This window comes from Heterodontus francisci, unplaced genomic scaffold (assembly GCF_036365525.1).
Source record: "Heterodontus francisci isolate sHetFra1 unplaced genomic scaffold, sHetFra1.hap1 HAP1_SCAFFOLD_286, whole genome shotgun sequence".
NCBI classification, from domain to species: domain Eukaryota; kingdom Metazoa; phylum Chordata; class Chondrichthyes; order Heterodontiformes; family Heterodontidae; genus Heterodontus; species Heterodontus francisci.
Window position 1 is genome coordinate 1,341,559 of NW_027141006.1, and position 18,994 is coordinate 1,360,552.

The 18,994-nt window shown below is 47.0% G+C and overlaps 2 non-coding genes and 1 pseudogene across 2 annotated transcripts; all 3 read left to right on the forward strand.

Annotated features, from left to right (window-relative positions):
- The first annotated feature begins 9,590 nt into the window (after positions 1-9,590).
- Positions 9,591-9,679, forward strand: trnap-cgg (transfer RNA proline (anticodon CGG)). The gene is given in 2 exon segments: positions 9,591-9,626; positions 9,644-9,679. It is a non-coding gene; the product is annotated as a tRNA-Pro (tRNA).
- A 916-nt stretch (positions 9,680-10,595) lies between these two features.
- trnaf-gaa (transfer RNA phenylalanine (anticodon GAA)) lies at positions 10,596-10,668 on the forward strand. The gene has a single exon. It is a non-coding gene; the product is annotated as a tRNA-Phe (tRNA).
- Positions 10,669-12,966: 2,298 nt separating this feature from the next.
- Positions 12,967-13,075, forward strand: LOC137361736 (U2 spliceosomal RNA; annotated as a pseudogene).
- The last annotated feature ends 5,919 nt before the right edge of the window (positions 13,076-18,994 follow it).

Sequence of the window (18,994 nt, forward strand, 5' to 3'; positions counted from 1 at the left end):
GTGAACAATTATTTCCTGTTGTGTCTCTCTCAGATTTGTAAACTTCACTGGATTGGAGTGAGGTGACATCTACTTTCGGGAAGCAAGAAATGCAATCAAGCAGCAGAAACTCCACAGTCTGTCAGGGTTCAAGAAACATTGCAATGTGAGGATACAGCGAAGTGGTTTGATTGGGTAGATGGAGACATGATTCCACTTGTGGTGGTGTCTGAAGCAAAGGCCAGAAATACAAAATTGTCAGCAATAAAAGAAATGAGGAATTCATGAAAAATGTAGTAACGTCGTGAATGGTTAGAATGTGGATAGAATAGAAAGTGAGATTGGATGGACAGAAGCAGTCTGAAAGGATGGCTGAAACAAAAGGTGAGTGCCCTGAAACGTTAACTGTGTTTCTCACAGCACAGATGCTGCCAGAGCTGCTGAACATTTCCAGCACTTTCTGTTTTTATTTCAGCATTTGCAGGATGTTGCTTTGATCTGAAAAAAAAATGGATGATTGGCTGGGGGGTTCCAGTGAAATTCCACAGCAGCTAATAAAGCCTGACCTGTCAGTGGCTCGTTGGTCTTGGCGTATGATTGTCGCTTAAGAGAACATGGTGAATTAACATGCGAGAGATCCCGGGTTCAAGTCCCGGACGATCCCTGGTCTGCTGGCATTTTTAGATTAAGGTTATCTTTTGGTTTCAGCCTTGCAGAAGGTGGAATTGACTTCCATGCGGAGCTGGCTTGAGGACCAGACAACTGGATTCAAAGAGCTTGTCGACAAAATAGCAATTAACTAAATGTCCAGAAAGCCAAGTGGGAATATAAAGTTGTTGCTGTAATTGTGACCTGACTCCAAAAACAACAGGACTGGGTTCTGGACTGGAATGGAATGGCATTCTTCAGTGTTTCTGTTGTTTGGCTTGCATTGACTCATCGATTTTCTTGTTTTTCACTTTGTCGATGCCTTTGAATAATTGTGGATCCTTCTTCAGGGTGTCTCCTTTCACCAGGTAGTTCTGACCTCCGATGATGTTGATTGTAATCAGCTTCAATTCGCTGATAGTTTTGGAAGTGAGCAGATTTCCTTTGCTTGAGTCTACAACATGGAACTCAGTCTGACATGTGGACCCATGGGAGGATTTGAATGCCACCCCTGCGTTGGAGTTGCATCCATCCAATAAGAGACCGAGTAGAAGTGACAGTTCTGTCAGTCGAATATGAGACATTTAATGGCAGGGTTGTGAGTTTGAGTGCCATTCTGTTTTTCCCTTTTTTAAGGCTTCATGAGCAGAGAGTACAGGGAGTGTTTGAAATGAGCAAGTCTCGCTTTGATTCAGGACTCTTACCTCTCAGCAGCATCTCACTATGAAAGATTGAATTTGATCTCATTTCATTCTCAGCTCGGGGTCTGTGCGGCTCAGTGGCACTTCTGGCTGTCTCCCGCTTCACAATCCATCAGTACTGAGAAAGCAATGGGGAATATTACTCACATGTTGTGTTCTTTAATTTTTTGGAAAACTTGAATGTATGTATTTTCTTCCACAACAAGGACACCAAGCCACTGTTAATGTAGGGCTGAAATAGCTCAGTTGGGAGAGCGTGAGACTGAAGATCTAAAAGTCCCGGGTTTCAGCAATTTTGCTTCCTTATGCGTCCCTTGCCTTGGTTCTGATTTTCCGGTTGCACAATTTACTTTGAAATTATTTACCAAGCGCCAGTGGATTGAATTTGAGAAACAACACAGAGTCATTTACAGCACAGAAGGTGGTCGTTTGGCCTATCACGTCCATACTGGCTCTCCCCGGAGCAATCTAGTCAGTTCCACTCACCAGCTCGATCCCTTTCCTCCTGCAAGTTTCTTTCCTTCTAGTATCCATCTAATTTCCGTTTCAAATCATTGATTGTCTCTGCTTCCACCACACTCGTGGGCCAAGACATTACCACCCACAACATAAAAAATTCCACCTCATCAAGGATGGGAAATACTTACATCTTCTATATTTGCTTATTCTCTATTTCTATGAGAATAGACTGACAGTCAACATGAAAGGAAACCCAAAAATCTTCGAGCAGCATGTAAATGATAAGTGGGTAGTAAGAGGATGAGTCGGGCCTATTAGGGACAAAAAGGATAATATAAGTTTCGGTGACTGCAGCGTTGATAGCAACGGAGGTGCGTGAACGGGCTTCCAGCTGAGAAGTCAATTTCAGCGTAAGTTTAAAAGTGAATTCCCTTTTGTTTTCGGAGGACCTGGGGACTGCTGGGTAAGGAAAAGGGTATATATTTGTGTGGTTTAGAATCTCTTTCTTTTAGTTTCGGTGACTGCAGCGTTGATAGCAACGGAGGTGCGTGAACGGGCTTGCAGCTGAGAAGTCAATTTCAGCGTAAGTTTAAAAGTGAATTCCCTTTTGTTTTCGGAGGACCAGGGGACTGCTGGGTAAGGAAAAAGGTATATATTTGTGTGGTGGCTGGACCCTAGACACTACACGTGCAGTGTCTCCCACCCACCCTCCTCCTCTAACCAAAAAAAAAGGACTCTGGTGTGTTGATAAGGTAAACTTTTTATTTGGGAAGTTCTGTCCGTTGGATTGCTAACCTAACAAGTTTTGACTTTTTGTTTTTTTGGTTTTTCAGTAGATTTGTTGGGAATTTGGAATAGTCGGAATGGAGATTAAGGCAGTTGTATGTTCCTCCTGCAGAATGTGGGAGGTAAGGGTCGCCAAGAGTGTCCCTGCTGACTGCATCTGTGGGAAGTGCACCCAACTCCAGCTCCTCGAGAACCGCATTAGGGAACTGGAGCTGGAGCTGGATGAACTTCGGATCATTCGGGAGGCGGAGGAGGTTATTGAGAGGAGTTATGGGGAGGTAGTCACACCTCAGGTAAAAGAAGTAGGTAGATGGGTTACCGTCAGGGGAAGGAGAGGGAACCAGCAGGCAGTGCAGGGATCCCCTGTGGCTGTTTCCCTCAACAACAGGTATACCGTTTTGGATACTGTTGCGGGGGACGACTTACCAGGGGTAAGCAATGGGGTACGGATATCTGGCACAGAGTCGGTCCCTGTTGCTCAGAAGGGAAGGGGGAAGAGGAGCAGAATATTAGTCATTGGGAACTCCATAGTTAGGGGAACAGATAGGAGGTTCTGTGGGAACGAGAGAGACTCACGGTTGGTATGTTGCCTCCCAGGTGCCAGGGTTCGTGATGTCTCGGATCGTGTTTTTGGGATCCTTAATGGGGAGGGGGAGCAGCCCCAAGTCGTGGTCCACATAGGCACCAACGACATAGGTAGGAAGAGAGATGGGGATTTAAGACAGAAATTTAGGGAGCTAGGGTGGAAGCTTAGAGCAAGAACAAACAGAATTGTTATCTCTGGGTTGTTGCCCGTGCCACGTGATAGCGAAGCGAGGAATAGGGAGAGAGAGGAGTTGAACACGTGGCTGCAGGGATGGTGCAGGAGGGAGGGATTTGGTTTCCTGGATAATTGGGGCTCTTTCTGGGGTAGGTGGGACCTCTACAAACAGGATGGTCTTCACCTGAACCAGAGGGGTACCAATATCCTGGGGGGAAGGTTTGCTAGTGCTCTTCGGGGGGGTTTAAACTAATTCAGCAGGGGAATGGGAACCCAAATTGTAGTGCCAGTGTACAGCATGTTGAGAGTAGTGAGGTCAGGGATATGGTTACAAGGAAGCAAGAGGGCACTGGCAAGCAAGAACCTGGTTTAAAGTGTGTCTATTTCAACGCCAGGAGCATCCGGAACAAGGTGGGTGAGCTTGCAGCATGGGTTGGTACCTGGGATCTCGATGTAGTGGCCATTTCGGAGACATGGGTAGAGCAGGGGCAGGAATGGATGTTGCAGATTCCGGGATTTAGATGTTTCAGTAAGAACAGAGAAGATGGTAAAAGAGAGGGGGGGTGTGGCATTGTTAATCAAGGAGAGTATTACAGCGACAGAAAGGACGTTTGAGGACTCGTCTACTGAGGTTGTATGGGCTGAGGTTAGAAACAGGAGAGGTGAGGTTACGCTGTTGGGAGTCTTTTATAGACCTCCGAATAGTTCCAGAGATGTAGAGGAAAGGATAGCGAAGATGATTCTCGACAGGGGCGAGAGTAACAGGGTAGTTGTTATGGGGGACTTTAACTTTCCAAATATCGACTGGAAATACTATAGTTCGAGTACTTTAGATGGGTCAGTTTTTGTCCAGTGTGTGCAGGAGGGTTTTCTGACACAGTATGTAGACAGGCCAACCAGGGGCGATGCCACATTGGATTTGGTACTGGGAAATGAACCCGGCCAGGTGTTAGATTTAGATGTAGGTGAGCACTTTGGTGACAGTGATCACTATTCGGTTAGGTTTACCTTACCGATGGGCAGGGACAGGTATATACCGCAGGGCAAGAATTATAACTGGGGGAAAGGAAATTATGATGCGATTAGGCAAGATTTAGGATGCGTAGGATGGGGAAGGAAACTGCAGGGGATGGGAACAATCGAAATGTGGAGCTTATTCAAGGAGCAGCTACTGCGTGCCCTTGATAAGTATGTACCTGTGAGGCAGGGAGGAAGTTGTCGTGCGAGGGAGCCGTGGTTTACTAAAGAAGTTGAAGCGCTTGTCAAGAGGAAGAAGAAGGCTTATGTTAGGATGAGACGTGAAGGCTCAGTTAGGGCGCTTGAGAGCGACAAGCTAGCCAGGAAGGATCTAAAGGGAGAGCTAAGAAGAGCAAGGAGAGGACACGAGAAGTCATTGGTGGATCGGATCAGGGAAAACCCTAAGGCTTTCTATAGGTATATCAGGAATAAAAGAATGACTAGAGTTAGATTAGGGCCAATCAAGGATAGTAGTGGGAAGTTGTGTGTGGAATCAGAGGAGATAGGGGAAGTGTTAAATGAATATTTTGCGTCAGTATTTACAGTAGAGAAAGAAAATGTTGTTGAGAATACTGAGATTCAGGCTACGAGGCTAGATGGGATTGAGGTTCACAAGGAGGAGGTGTTAGCAATTTTGGAAAGTGTGAAAATAGATAAGTCCCCTGGGCCAGATGGGATTTATCCTTGGATTCTCTGGGAAGCTAGGGAGGAGATTGCAGAGTCTTTGTCCTTGATCTTTATGTCGTCATTGTCGACAGGAATAGTGCTGGAAGACTGGAGGATTGCAAATGTTGTCCCCTTGTTCAAGAAGGGGAGTAGAGACAGCCCTGGTAATTACAGACCTGTGAGCCTCACTTCGGTTGTGGGTAAAATGTTGGAAAAGGTTATAAGAAACAGGATTTATAATCATCTTGAAAAGAATAAGTACATTAGAGATAGTCAGCACGGTTTTGTGACGGGTAGGTCGTGCCTCACAAACCTTATTGAGTTTTTCGAGAAGGTGACCAAACAGGTGGATGAGGGTAAAGCAGTGGATGTGGTGTATATGGATTTCAGTAAGGCGTTTGATAAGGTTCCCCACGGTAGGCTATTGCAGAAAATACGGAAGTATGGGGTTGAAGGTGATTTAGAGCTTTGGATCAGAAATTGGCTAGCTGAAAGAAGACAGAGGGTGGTGGTTGATGGCAAATGTTCATCCTGGAGTTTAGTTACTAGTGGTGTACCGCAAGGATCTGTTTTGGGGCCATTGCTGTTTGTCATTTTTATAAATGACCTGGATGAGGGTGTAGAAGGGTGGGTTAGTAAATTTGCAGATGACACTAAGGTCGGTGGAGTTGTGGATAGTGCCGAAGGATGTTGTAGGGTACAGAGAGACATAGATAGGCTGCAGAGCTGGGCTGAGAGATGGCAAATGGAGTTTAATGCGGAAAAGTGTGAGGTGATTCACTTTGGAAGGAGTAACAGGAATGCAGAGTACTGGGCTAATGGGAAGATTCTTGTGAGTGTAGATGAGCAGAGAGATCTTGGTGTCCAGGTGCATAAATCCCTGAAGGTTGCTAACCAGGTTAATAGGGCTGTCAAGAAGGCATATGGTGTGTTAGCTTTTATTAGTAGGGGGAATCGAGTTTCGGAGCCACGAGGTCATGCTGCAGCTGTACAAGACTCTGGTGAGACCGCACCTGGAGTATTGCGTGCAGTTCTGGTCACCGCATTATAGAAAGGATGTGGAAGCTATGGAAAGGGTGCAGAAGAGATTTACTAGGATGTTGCCTGGTATGGAGGGAAGGTCTTCCGAGGAAAGGCTGAGGGACTTGAGGTTGTTTTCGTTGGAGAGAAGGAGGAGGAGAGGTGACTTAATAGAGACATATAAGATAATCAGAGGGTTAGATAGGGTGGATAGTGAGCGTCTTTTTCCTCGGATAGTGATGGCAAACACGAGGGGACATAGCTTCAAGTTGAGGGGTAATAGATATAGGACAGATGTGAGAGGTAGTTTCTTTACTCAGAGAGTAGTAAGGGCGTGGAATGCCCTGCCTGCAGCAGTAGTAGATTCGCCAACTTTAAGGTCATTTAAGTGGACATTGGATAGACACATGGATGAAAATGGAATAGTGTAGGTCAGATAGTTTCACAGCTCGGCGCAACATCGAGGGCCGAAGGGCCTGTACTGCGCTGTAATATTCTAATCTAATCTAATAAGCTTGGAGGTGCAGGGCAATGTTAATCTACTTAATGAGTACTTTGTATCAGTGATCACTAAGGAAGTGGAATTTGACAAACTATCAGTCGAAGTGAAGAGAGTAGAGTCAATGGAGAGGGTACAAATTGAGAGAGGGAGGTACTAAACAGGCTGGCTGTGCTTAGGGAAGATAAATCACCTGGTCCGGATGGCTCACATCCCAGGTTGCGAAAGGAAATGCGGATGCAGATAACGGAAGGGCTTGCTATAATCTTCCAATCTTCTCTGGATACGGGGGAGGTGACAGAGGATTAAACAGTGGCAAATGCGACACCCTTATTCAAGAAAGGGTGTAAGGACAGCCGGGTAACTACAGGCTAGTTAGATTAACAGCAGCGGTGGGTAAGGTTTTAGAAAGAATAATCAGGGTAAAAAATCAACAGTCACTTGGAGAGGTTCGAGTTAATTAAGGAGAGTGAGCATGGATGTATAAATGGGAGTTCATGCTTGACTAATCTAACTGCATTTTTTGATGAACAAACAGAGCAGGTTGATGAAGGGAATGCAGTGGATGTTGTTCATATGGATTTTAAGGAAGCGTTTGACAAGGTACCACATAAAAGGGCGGTTAACAAAATTGAGGTTCGTGGTATAGGAGGGTCAGTGTCCAATTGGATAGAAAATTGGTTTAAGGACAGAAAACAGCGAGTCTTATTAAATGGTTCTTTGTCAGACTGGAGGATAGTCGACAGTGGTGTTCCCCAAGGGTCAGTGCTAGAACCACTGCTTTTTTTGCTCAAGGTAAGTGACTTGGATCTTGGAATACAGAGTAGAATCTCAAAATATGCCGATGACACCAAACCTGGAGGAGCGGCAAACAGTGAGGATGATATGAACTGCCTGCAACAGGACAGTGATAGGCTAGCAGAATGGGCAGACAGGTGGCAGATGGAATTTAATAGTGACAAGTGTGAGGTGATGTATTTTGGCATAAGGAATAGGGAGAGGCAATATATACTTAATGGCACAGTTCTAAAGAGTGTACTGGAATAGAGGGACTTGGGGTTCATGTGCATCAATCTTTGAAGGAGGCAAGTCATATTGCGTGAGTGGTTCGCAAAGCATATGGGATCTTGGGCTTTATAAATAGAGGCATTGAGTACAAAAGCAGGGAAGTTATGCTGAACCATTATAAAACTCTGGTTAGGCCCCAATTGGAGTGTTGCTTCCAGTTCTGCTCAGCAGACTTTAGAAAGAATGTGAGGGTCCTTGAGACGATGCAGAGGCGATTTACCAGAATGGATCCAGGGATGGGGGATTTTAGTTACAAGGTTAGGTTGGAAAAGCTAGGATTATTCTGCCTTTCTCAAAGGAGATTGAGTGGAGAATTGATAGAGGTGTATAACACCTCTAGAGAACAGGCCATCCTGGACTGGGTATTGTGTAATGAGAAAGGATTAGTTAACAATCTTGTTGTGTGGGGTCCCTTGGGGAAGTGCGCCCATAATATGATAAAATTCTTCATTAAGATGGAGAGTGAGAGAGTTGATTCCGAGACTCGGGTCCTGAATCTAAACAAAGGAAACTATGAAGGTATGAGGCGGGAGTTGGCTATGATAGATTGGGGAACGTTACTTAAAGGGTTGACAGTGGATAGGCAATGGCTAGCATTTAAAGAGCGCATGGATGAATTACAACAATTGTTCATTCCTGTCTGTGCAAAAGTAAAACAGGAAGGGTGGCTCAACTGTGGCTTACAAAAGAAATTAAGGAAAGTATTAGATCCAAGGAGGAGAAATATAAAATGGCCAGAACAAGCAGCAAACCTGAAGATTGTGAGCAGTTTGGAATTTAGCAGAGGAGGACAAAAGGATTGATTAAGAAGGGGGAAATAGAGTATGAGAGTAAGCTAGCAGAGAACATAAAAATTGACTGTAAAAGCTTCTATAGATATGTGTAGAGAAAAAGATTAGTGAAGACAAATGTGGGCCCCTTACAGTCAGAAACGGGGGAATTTATAATGGGGAACAAAGAAATGGCAGACCAATCAAATACATACTTTGGATCTGTCTTCACAAAGGAGGATACAAATTATCTCCCAGAAATGTTGGGGAACATAGGGTCTAGTGAGAAGGAGGAACTGTATGAAATCAGTATTAGTAGGGAATGTTTGGGAAATTGATGGGATTGAAGGCCGATAAATCCCCAGGGCCTGATAATCTACATCCCAGAGTACTTAAGGAAGTGGCCCTTGAAATAGCAGATGCATTTTTGGTCTTTTCTCAAAATTCTATCGACTCTGGAACAGTTCCAATGGATTGGACGGTAGTTAATGTAACTCCATTATTTAAAAAAAGAGGCAGAAATTAAACAGCGAATTATATACCGGTTAGCCTGACATCAGTCGTGGGGAAAATGCTGGAGTCCATTATAAAAGATGTAATAGCAGAGTGCAATAATAACTCGTCTCCACTCCTAGTATTTCTAAATCCCACACATTCACTATAATGTGAACAATTATTTCCTGTTGTGTCTCTCTCAGATTTGTAAACTTCACTGTATTGGAGTGAGGTGACATCTACTGGCGGGAAGCAAGAACTGCAATTAAGCAGCAGAAACTCCACAGTCTGTCAGGGTTAAAGAAACATTGCAATGTGAGGAAACAGCGAAGTGGTTTGATTGGGTAGATGGAGACATGATTCCACTTGTGGTGGTGTCTGAAGCAAAGGCCAGAAGTACAACATTGTCATTAATAAAAGAAATGAGGAATTCATGAAAAATGTAGTAACGTAGTGAATGGTTAGAATGTGGATAGAATAGAAAGTGAGATTGGATGGACAGAAGCAGTCTGAAAGGATGGCTGAAACAAAAGGTGAGTGCCCTGAAACGTTAACTGTGTTTCTCACAGCACAGATGCTGCCAGAGCTGCTGAACATTTCCAGCACTTTCTGTTTTTATTTCCGCATTTGCAGGATGTTGCTTTGATCTGAAGAAAAATGGATGATTGGCTAGAGGGTTCCAGTGAAATTCCACAGCAGCTAATAAAATTTTACTTGTCAGTGGCTCGTTGGTCTAGGGGTATGATTCTCGCTTCGGGAGTATGGTTAATTAACATGCGAGAGATCCCGGGTTCAAGTCCCGGACGAGTCCTGGTCTGCTGGCATTTTTAGATTAAGGTTATCTATTGGTTTCAGCCTTGCAGAAGGTGGAATTGACTTCCAAACGGAGCTGGCTTGAGGACCAGACAACTGGATTCAAAGAGCTTGTCGACAAAATTGCAATTAACTATATGTACAGATAGCCAAGTGGGAATATAAAGTTGTTGCTGTAATTGTGACCTGACTCCAAAAACAACAGGACTGGGTTCTGGACTGGAATGGAATGGAATTCTTCAGTGTTTCTGTTGTTTGGCTTGCATTGACTCATCGATTTTCTTGTTTTTCACTTTGTCGATGCCTTTGAATAATTGTGGATCCTTCTTCAGGGTGTCTTCTTTCACCAGGTAGTTCTGACCTCTGATGATGTTGATTGTAATCAGCTTCAACTCGCTGAAAGTTTTGGAAGTGAGCAGATTTCCTTTGCTTGAGTCTACAACATGGAACTCAGTCTGACATGTGGACCCATGGGAGGATTTGAATGCCACCCCTGCGTTGGAGTTGCATCCATCCAATAAGAGACCGAGTAGAAGTGACAGTTCTGTCAGTCGAATATGAGACTTTTAATGGCAGGGTTGTGAGTTTGAGTGCCATTCTGTTTTTCCCTTTTTTAAGGCTTCATGAGCAGAGAGTACAGGGAGTGTTTGAAATGAGCAAGTCTCGCTTTGATTCAGGACTCTTACCTCTCAGCAGCATCTCACTATGAAAGATTGAATTTGATCTCATTTCATTCTCAGCTCGGGGTCTGTGCGGCTCAGTGGCACTTCTGGCTGTCTCCCGCTTCACAATCCATCAGTACTGAGAAAGCAATGGGGAATATTACTCACATGTTGTGTTCTTTAATTTTTTGGAAAACTTGAATGTATGTATTTTCTTCCACAACAAGGACACCAAGCCACTGTTAATGTAGGGCTGAAATAGCTCAGTAGGGAGAGCGTTAGACTGAAGATTTAAAAGACCCTGGTTCAATCCCGGGTTTCAGCAATTTTGCTTCCTTTGCGTCCCTTGCTATGGTTCTGATTTTCCGGTTGCACAATTTACTTTGAAATTATATACCAAGCACCAGTGGATTGAATTTGAGAAACAACACAGAGTCATTTACAGCACAGAAGGTGGTCGTTTGTCCTAATCACGTCCATGCTGGCTCTCCCCGGAGCAATCTAGTCAGTTCCACTCACCAGCTCGATCCCTTTCCTCCTGCAAGTTTCTTTCCTTCAAGTATCCATCCAGTTTCCTTTTCAAATCATTGATTGTCTCTGCTTCCACCACACTCGTGGGCCAAGTCATTACCACCCACAACAAAAGAAAGTTCCACCTCATCAAGGATGGGAAATACTTACATCTTCTATATTTGCTTATTCTCTATTTCTATGAGAATAGACTGGCAGTCAACATGAAAGGAAATCCAAAAATCTTCGAGCAGCATGTAAATGATAAGTGGGTAGTAAGAGGTTGAGTCGGGCCTATTAGGGACAAAAAGGATAATATAAGCTTCGAGGTGCAGGGCAATGTTAATCTACTTAATGAGTACTTTGTATCAGTGATCACTAAGGAAGTGGAATTTGACAAAATATCAGTCGAAGTGAAGAGAGTAGAGTCAATGGAGAGGGTACAAATTGAGAGAGGGAGGTACTAAAAAGGCTGGCTGTGCTTAGGGTAGATAAATCACCTGGTCTGGATGGCTGGCATCCCAGGTTGCGAAAGGAAATGCGGATGCAGATAATGGAAGTGTTTGCCATAATCTTCCAATCTTCCCTGGATACGGGGGAGGTGGCAGGAGGAAACAGTGGCAAATGCGACGCCCTTATTCAAGAAAGGGTGTAAGGACAGTCCGGCTAACTACAGGCGAGTTAGATTAACAGCAGCGCTTGGTAAGGTTTTAGAAAGAATAATCAGGGTAAAAAATCAACAGTCACTTGGTGAGGTTTGAGTTAATTAAGGAGAGTGAGCATGGATTTATAAATGGGTGTTCATGCTTGACTAATCGAACTGCATTTTTTGATGAGCTAACAGAGCAGCTTGCTAAAGGGAATGCAGTGGATGTTGTTTATATGGATTTTAAGGAAGCGTTTGACAAGGTACCACATAAAAGTGGGGTTAACAAAATTGAGGTTCGTGGGATAGGAGGGTCAGTGTCCAATTGGATAGAAAATTGGTTTAAGGACAGAAAACAGGGAGTCTTATGAAATGATTCTTTGGCAGACTGGAGGATAGTCGACAGTGGTGTTCCCCAAGGGTCAGTGCTAGAACCACTGCTTTTTTTGCTAAAGATAAATGACTTGGATCTTGGAATATTGAGTAGAATCTCAAAATATCCCGATGACAACAAACTTGGAGGAGTGGCAAACAGTGAGGATGATATGAACTGCCTGCAACAGGACAATGATAGGCTATCAGAATGGGCAGACAGGTGGCAGATGGAATTTAATAGTGACAAGTGTGAGGTGATGTATTTTGGCATAAGGAATAGGGAGAGGCAATATTTACTTAATGGCACAGTTCTGAAGTGTGTGTTGGAATAGAGGGACTTGGGGTTCATGTGCATCAATCTTTGAAGGTGGCAAGACATATTGTGAGAGTGGTTAGCAAAGCATATGGGATCTTGGGCTTGAAAAAAAGAGGCATTGAGTACAAAGCAGGGAAGTTATGCTGAACCATTATAAAGCTCTGGTTCGGCCCCAGTTGGAGTGTTGCTTCCAGTTTTGCTTACCACACTTAAGAAAGAATGTGAGCGTCCTTGAGACGATGCAGAGGAAATTCACCAGAATGGATCCAGGGATGGAGGATTTTAGTTACAAGGTTAGGTTGGAAAAGCTAGGTTTGTTCTACCTGCATCAAAGGAGAGTGAGGGGAGAATTGATAGATGTGTTTTCGGCTATGACAGTTTTAAATAAGTTGGCAAGGAAACATTGTTCCCGTTAACTATTGGCACAAGGACTAGGGGACACAGATTGAAGGTTTTGGACAGGAGGTACAGGGGGAATGTGCGCAAGAACTTTCTTACACTGATTGGTGATGATCTGTAACTCGCTGCCCACAAGGGCGGTGAAAATGGAGACAATCGAGGATTACAAAAGGAATTTGAATGGGCACTTGAAGGAAATAATTTTACAGGGCTATGGGGATCGAGCAGACAAGTAATAACTCGTCTCCACTCCTAGTATTTCTAAATCCCACACATTCACTATAATGTGAACAATTCTTTCCTGTTGTGTCTTTCACAGATTTGTAAACTTCACTGTATTGGAGTGAAGTGACATCTACTGGCAAGAAACATGAACTGCCGCATCTCGGCCTTTTGGCTAAGATCAAGTGTAGTATCTGTTCTTATCAGTGCTTATTTGATTGAGAAGAGACCATGATCATTGCCTTTTGATCCTGGGGAAGCTTTGAGTAAAATGGCTATAACCAATTTTCGAGCTTCGGGCCAGGGAGTGCGCAACACCGTTCGGGTGGTCGTGAAGGACAAGGAAGGAGATGCACCGGTCGATCGCACCTTCTTCATCAAGAAAATTCTCTTTGATTGCTGCGGATTTCAAGCGACGGACGTCTTCGGCCTCCAGGATTTCCCCAGCAGTGGATACTTCGACGTGACGTTCCGGAACGTGGCGGGATGCATCAAGTTCCTGAAGGCGTTCAAGGAGAAAGGGGACCGGGCGCCACTGTCGATCCTCACAGCGGAGCCGCTCTTCACGCTTCCGTCACAACGGGACTGGGTGGTGACGATTCACCTCTACAACCCCCATGTTCCGGTGGTGGATGTACCCACCTTTCTCGCCTGGTACATCGAGGTGGCCGGCAGCAGCACTGATGTCAAGGACCCCTTTGGGATCTGGACCAGCAAGCGGCAGGTCAAGGTGACCTTGAAGGTAGATGCCAGTGGAGCCATCATCCACCCTCCCTCCAGCTTCGCTATCGGGGGAAGTCGAGGCTTCTTGGTCTACGCTGGGCAGCCCAGAGTTTGCCGCACCTGTGGCAAATCTGGTCACACGGCAGCCAACTGCAGCACGGTTGTTTGCAAGAACTGCAAGGAGGAAGGCCATCAGACCAAGGACTGTAAGCAGACCAAGTGTTGCAACTTGTGCGCTGCGGCAGGCCGTCTCTACAAGACCTGCCCCAAACGTTGCCTCAGCTATGCTCAGGCGGCAAGGTCCAAGGATAGGCCGGGAGAAGGTTCGACGAAGGCGTCCGCTGTTCGAAAGGAGACCAGCAGCTTTCTCCGCAGTGAGGAACTTCAACATGAGAAGGAAGGGGAGGCAGCTGAAACCAACGACCCAGCACCTACCCAGCGCCCGGAAACCCCTCCTCCACAGACAGAATCGATGGAGGAGGAGGCAGCAGATGGACAAACAGGTCAGTGGCAAGTGGTCCAAAGGAAAACCACAAAGAAAAAACATCCCAAAGCCACCACCCAAACCAGTGGCAAGAGGAGGCTCTCTTCTGAATCAGACTGCAACAACTCCTCTTCACTGGACGGGGAAATGCTGGAACGACAGCCCCTTCAAAAGAGGCGGCAGAACTCCGAGATGGATGATAAAGCATCCCAGCCCCCGGGCACTGGAAGCTGTGAGGGGCCCGGCGTGCCCCAACCCAATGCCCCACACGTAACGAAGTGGCCAACGCATCTCAGCTCTGCGACACCGGGAGCAAAGACACGTCTGGCGCACCTGAGCTCCTGGAGACCGGGAGCTGTGATGTTTTCGAGGAGGAACAGATGGAAGCAGCTGAGGACAACCCAATCCTCTCTGCCTACAAGACCCCACCCCCCCCCGCGATGTCACCTGAGCGGCACAAACCCTGCATGAAAAATCAGGAGGGGTTTCTGAGCCCAACCAACGTGAAACTGCTTGCGCAGACGATGGGTATGCAGGAACATCCCGAAGGGGAAGGACTGGGACTAGCGAGGACAAATGGTATGGGAAGCAACAACTAATTTTTCGTAAAAAATGGGTGCAAGAATTGCTTCCATTAATGTGCGTAGCATTAAATCGACTGCGTGATGTGTTTCAACCTTGGATTACCTTGCCAAGGTCAAAGCTGACCTACTGTTTCTGCAGGAGTGTGGAATACCACACCTCAGCACCTACAGGCAGTGGTCGCGATGGTGGTCCCACGGGCCATCGATCTGGTCGGGGGGTAATGACTGCCGTTCCTCCGGCCTGGGTATTCTGCTGCGGGGAGGTAACTTCACCATCTCCGAAGTTAAGGAGGTGGTGGGCGGCCGCCTCCTCGTAGCAGACGTGATGTACAACAACGCTCCGCTCCGGTTGATCAACGTGTACGCCCCGGGACAACGCAGCGAGCGGCTGACCGTCTTCCAGCAGCTCCCACTGCTGCTGGCGACGTCCAGGCCGGTCATCCTAGGCGGTGACTTCAACTGCATCATCGATGCGGCTGGACGATCCGGCAGTGACGACAGCAAACTGGACGCTACGTCCAGATTCCTAATAGAAACAGTTAAGGATGCCAAACTGCACGACGTCTTCAGCAAACCTGCAGACGGAGCGCAGCGCAGATACACATGGTCAAGATCGGACGGGTCTTCCCGTTCCAGGATTGACTTCCTGTTTGTGTCCCGTGCTGTCACGGTCGGATCCACCGACGTCAAGCCGGTGTTCTTCTCCGACCACTGCCTCTTACTGGCCGACTGTCACTTACAGGACGACCAGCGGGTTGGCAGAGGGACGTGGAAGCTCAATGCGACACTGCTGATCCCAGAGAACGTTGAGGAACTCAAAAGGGATTACAAAGGTTGGAGGACCGTGAAAACCCTCTTTGAGTCTCCAGTTCACTGGTGGGAAGCGATTAAGGAGAACATCAAGAGGTTCTTCATCCACAAAGGTGTTCAGAAGGCGAGAGAGAGACAGAGGGAACTGTCCCGACTCCAGAAAATTATGCAAAATCTACTCCGGTTGCAGTCAATGGGGGTCGAGGTCAAGGAGGACCTCCAAGAGGTGAAGAGCCAGCAGGCCTCGCTCTTTGCCAAGGAGGCCTCCTGGATCATCTTCCGGTCCAGAGTCCGCTCCATCGAGCAGGATGAGACGTGCTCGCGTTACTTCTTCCAAAAGGTACACAGAGAGAGCTCTGTTATCAGCAGCCTGAAGGAAGAAGATGGCTCGGTAACGTCTTCGCAGTCCGACATACTAAGGATCAGCAAATCCTTTTATGCTGGGCTGTATGACGCGAAGCCCACAGACAGCAGAGCTTCCCAGTCCTTCCTGTCATCTATCACAGAGGTCCTAGATGACAGCAGGAGGGAGAGACTGGACAAGCCGCTAACTCTGGAGGAGCTGACAAAGGCCGTCGAGTCTTTCGAGACGAGTAAAACCCCCGGGAGCGACGGCTTACTGGTCGAATTGTACTCGGCCCTGTGGGACTGGGTCGGCCCGGACCTGCTGGAAGTATACGAGAGTATGCTCCTGGCCGGCAGCATGTCAGAATCCATGAGAAAAGGCATCATCACCCTCATTTACAAGCAGAAGGGGGAGAGGGCAGAAATCAGAAATTGGCGGCCCATCTCACTGCTTAATGTTGATAACAAGATTCTGTCCAAAGTCATAGCCAGTCGAGTCAAGTCTGCTCTGGAGTTGGTGATTCACCCCGATCAGACCTGTACTGTACCCAGCAGGAAGATCTCTGATAGTCTCGCGCTACTCAGGGATACGATCGCCTACGTACGGGACAGGAGGGTGGACACCTGCCTCATCAGCCTGGACCAGGAGAAGGCTTTTGACAGGATATCGCACACCTACATGATGGACGTGCTTTCCAAAATGGGGTTTGGGGAGGGAATCTGCAATTGGATCCAACTGCTCTACACAAACATCAGTAGCGCAGTCTCAATCAACGGGTGGGAATCTGAAAGTTTCCCAATCAAATCTGGAGTCAGACAGGGCTGTCCTCTGTCCCCGGTCTTGTTTGTTTGCTGTATTGAACCCTTTGCTGAGTCTATTAGGAAGGATGCGAGCATAAGAGGGGTGACAATCCCAGGCAGCGGAGGAGCTCAGGTCAAAACCTCCCTGTACATGGATGACGTCGCCGTCTTCTGCTCGAATCCGCTGTCCGTGCGCAGACTGATGAGCATCTGCGACCAGTTCGAACTGGCCTCGGGAGCCAAAGTTAACCACGGCAAGAGCGAGGCCATGTTCTTTGGGAACTGGGCTGACCGATCCTTTGTCCCCTTCACCGTCAGGTCAGATTACCTGAAGGTGCTGGGGATATGGTTCGGAAGGGCCGGGGCGTGCACCAAAACATGGGAGGAGCGAGTAGCCAAGGTACGACAAAAGTTGGGCATGTGGGGGCAGCGATCTCTCTCCATTGTGGGTAAGAACCTGGTCATCAGGTGCGAGGCACTCACGTTGTTGCTCTACGTGGCGCAGGTCTGTCCCATACCCCACTCCTGCGCCTTGGCAGTCACCCGAGCCATTTTCAGCTTCGTCTGGGGATCTAAAATGGACCGGGTCCGGAGGGACACGATGTTCAAATCTCTGGACAAGGGCGGGAAAAATGCACCCAACGTGGCCCTCATCCTGATGACCACCTTCGTGTGCGGCTGCATCAAGCTGTGTGTAAATCCCCAGTACGCAAACTCCAAGTGTCACTCCGTGCTGAGGTTCTATCTGTCCCCGGTGTTGCGAAGGATGGGCCTGGTCACATTGCCGCGGAACGCTCCGTGCAGTTGGGCCGTGCCGTACCACCTATCCTTCGTGGAGCAGTTTCTGAGGGAAAACACCTTTGACTACCGGTCCATCAGGCAGTGGTCTGCACGGAATGTCCTCAAGGCCCTACGGGTAAAGGAAACGGTGGATCCTGTCGGATGGTTCCCCTAGCAGACCGTCAAAGTCATTTGGCGGAATGCCTCAGCACCAGAACTTTCAAACAAGCACCAAGACGTAGCTTGGCTGGTGGTGAGAAGGGCCCTCCCCGTCAGATCCTTCATGCACACCCGAAGTCTCGCCCCCTCCGCACAGTGCCCCCGCGTTGGCTGTGGTGGGGAAGAGACGGTCGCACACCTCCTCCTGGAATGTGCCTTTGCAAAGCAGGTGTGGAAAGAGATGCAGTGGGTTTTGTCAAGGTTCATCCCAAGCAGCTCTGTAACACAGGAGTCTGTGCTCTACGGGCTGTTCCCAGGGACGCACACCGAGACAAACATCATCTGCTGCTGGAGGACTATCAATTCGGTGAAAGACGCCCTTTGGTCTGCCCGAAACTTGCTGGTCTTCCAGCGCAAAGAGTTGTCCACCACCGAATGTTGCAGACTGGCACATTCCAAGGTCCAGGACTACGTGCTGAGGGACGCACTAAAGCTTGGGGCAGCCGCAGCAAAGGCTCAATGGGGAAAGGCCACAGTGTAAGGTTCCCCCACCAAGCTGGACTGAGGGGCTGGATCCATGGGAAATCCCTCGAACTGTATCGTTAATATTCTCAATTGCTGTAAATGTAAAACTGTAATTGACATGACAATTGTGAAACGGAAGGGTTGGGAAGAAACTCATGACAGTATTGAAGGAAACTGATCTCCCTTGCAATGTTTGTATTTTTTGGTGCTGTTTGGAAACTGCTTGGCAATGTAATTTTTACAGATTTTTATGAATAAAGTATATTTTGGAAATAAAAAAAAAGAACTGCCGTGATGAGATCAGCCATGATTGTATTGAATGGCAGAGCAGGCTCGAGTGGCTGACTTGCCGACTCCGGCTCCTCGTTCTTATGTTCATAGAATCATACAGCACTGAAGGAGGCCATTCGGCCCCATTGTGCCTCTGCTGACTCTCTGACAAAAAGATGCAATTAGTCCAACCCCGTGCCTATTTCCCCATAATCCTGGAGAATTTCACTTTGAAATATTTGTCCAATTCCTTTATGAAAGTTATAATTGAATCTGTTTCCACCACCCTGTCAGACAATTCATTCCAAATCCGAATCAGTTACTGGGTAAAACGATCTCTCCTCACCTCCCCTTGACATCTTTGGCCAATTATTTTAAATCTGTGTCCTCTGGTTACTGACCCCCAGGACAGTGGAAACAGTTTCTCCCTCTCTACCCTCTGAAAATCCTTCATGATTCTGAGCACCTCTATTAAATCTTCCCTTAACCTTCTCTACTCTGAGGAGAACAATCCCAGCTTCACCAGCCTGTCCAGAGAACTGACACCCCTCATCTCTGGTATCATTCTCGTAAATCTCCTCTGAACTGTCTCAGAAGCTTTGATGTCCTTTCTAAAGCCTGGTGCCCAGAACTGGACACATTACTCGAGCTGAGATCGAGCCAGCGACGCCCACATCCCACGAACGAATAAAAAAACGCTCC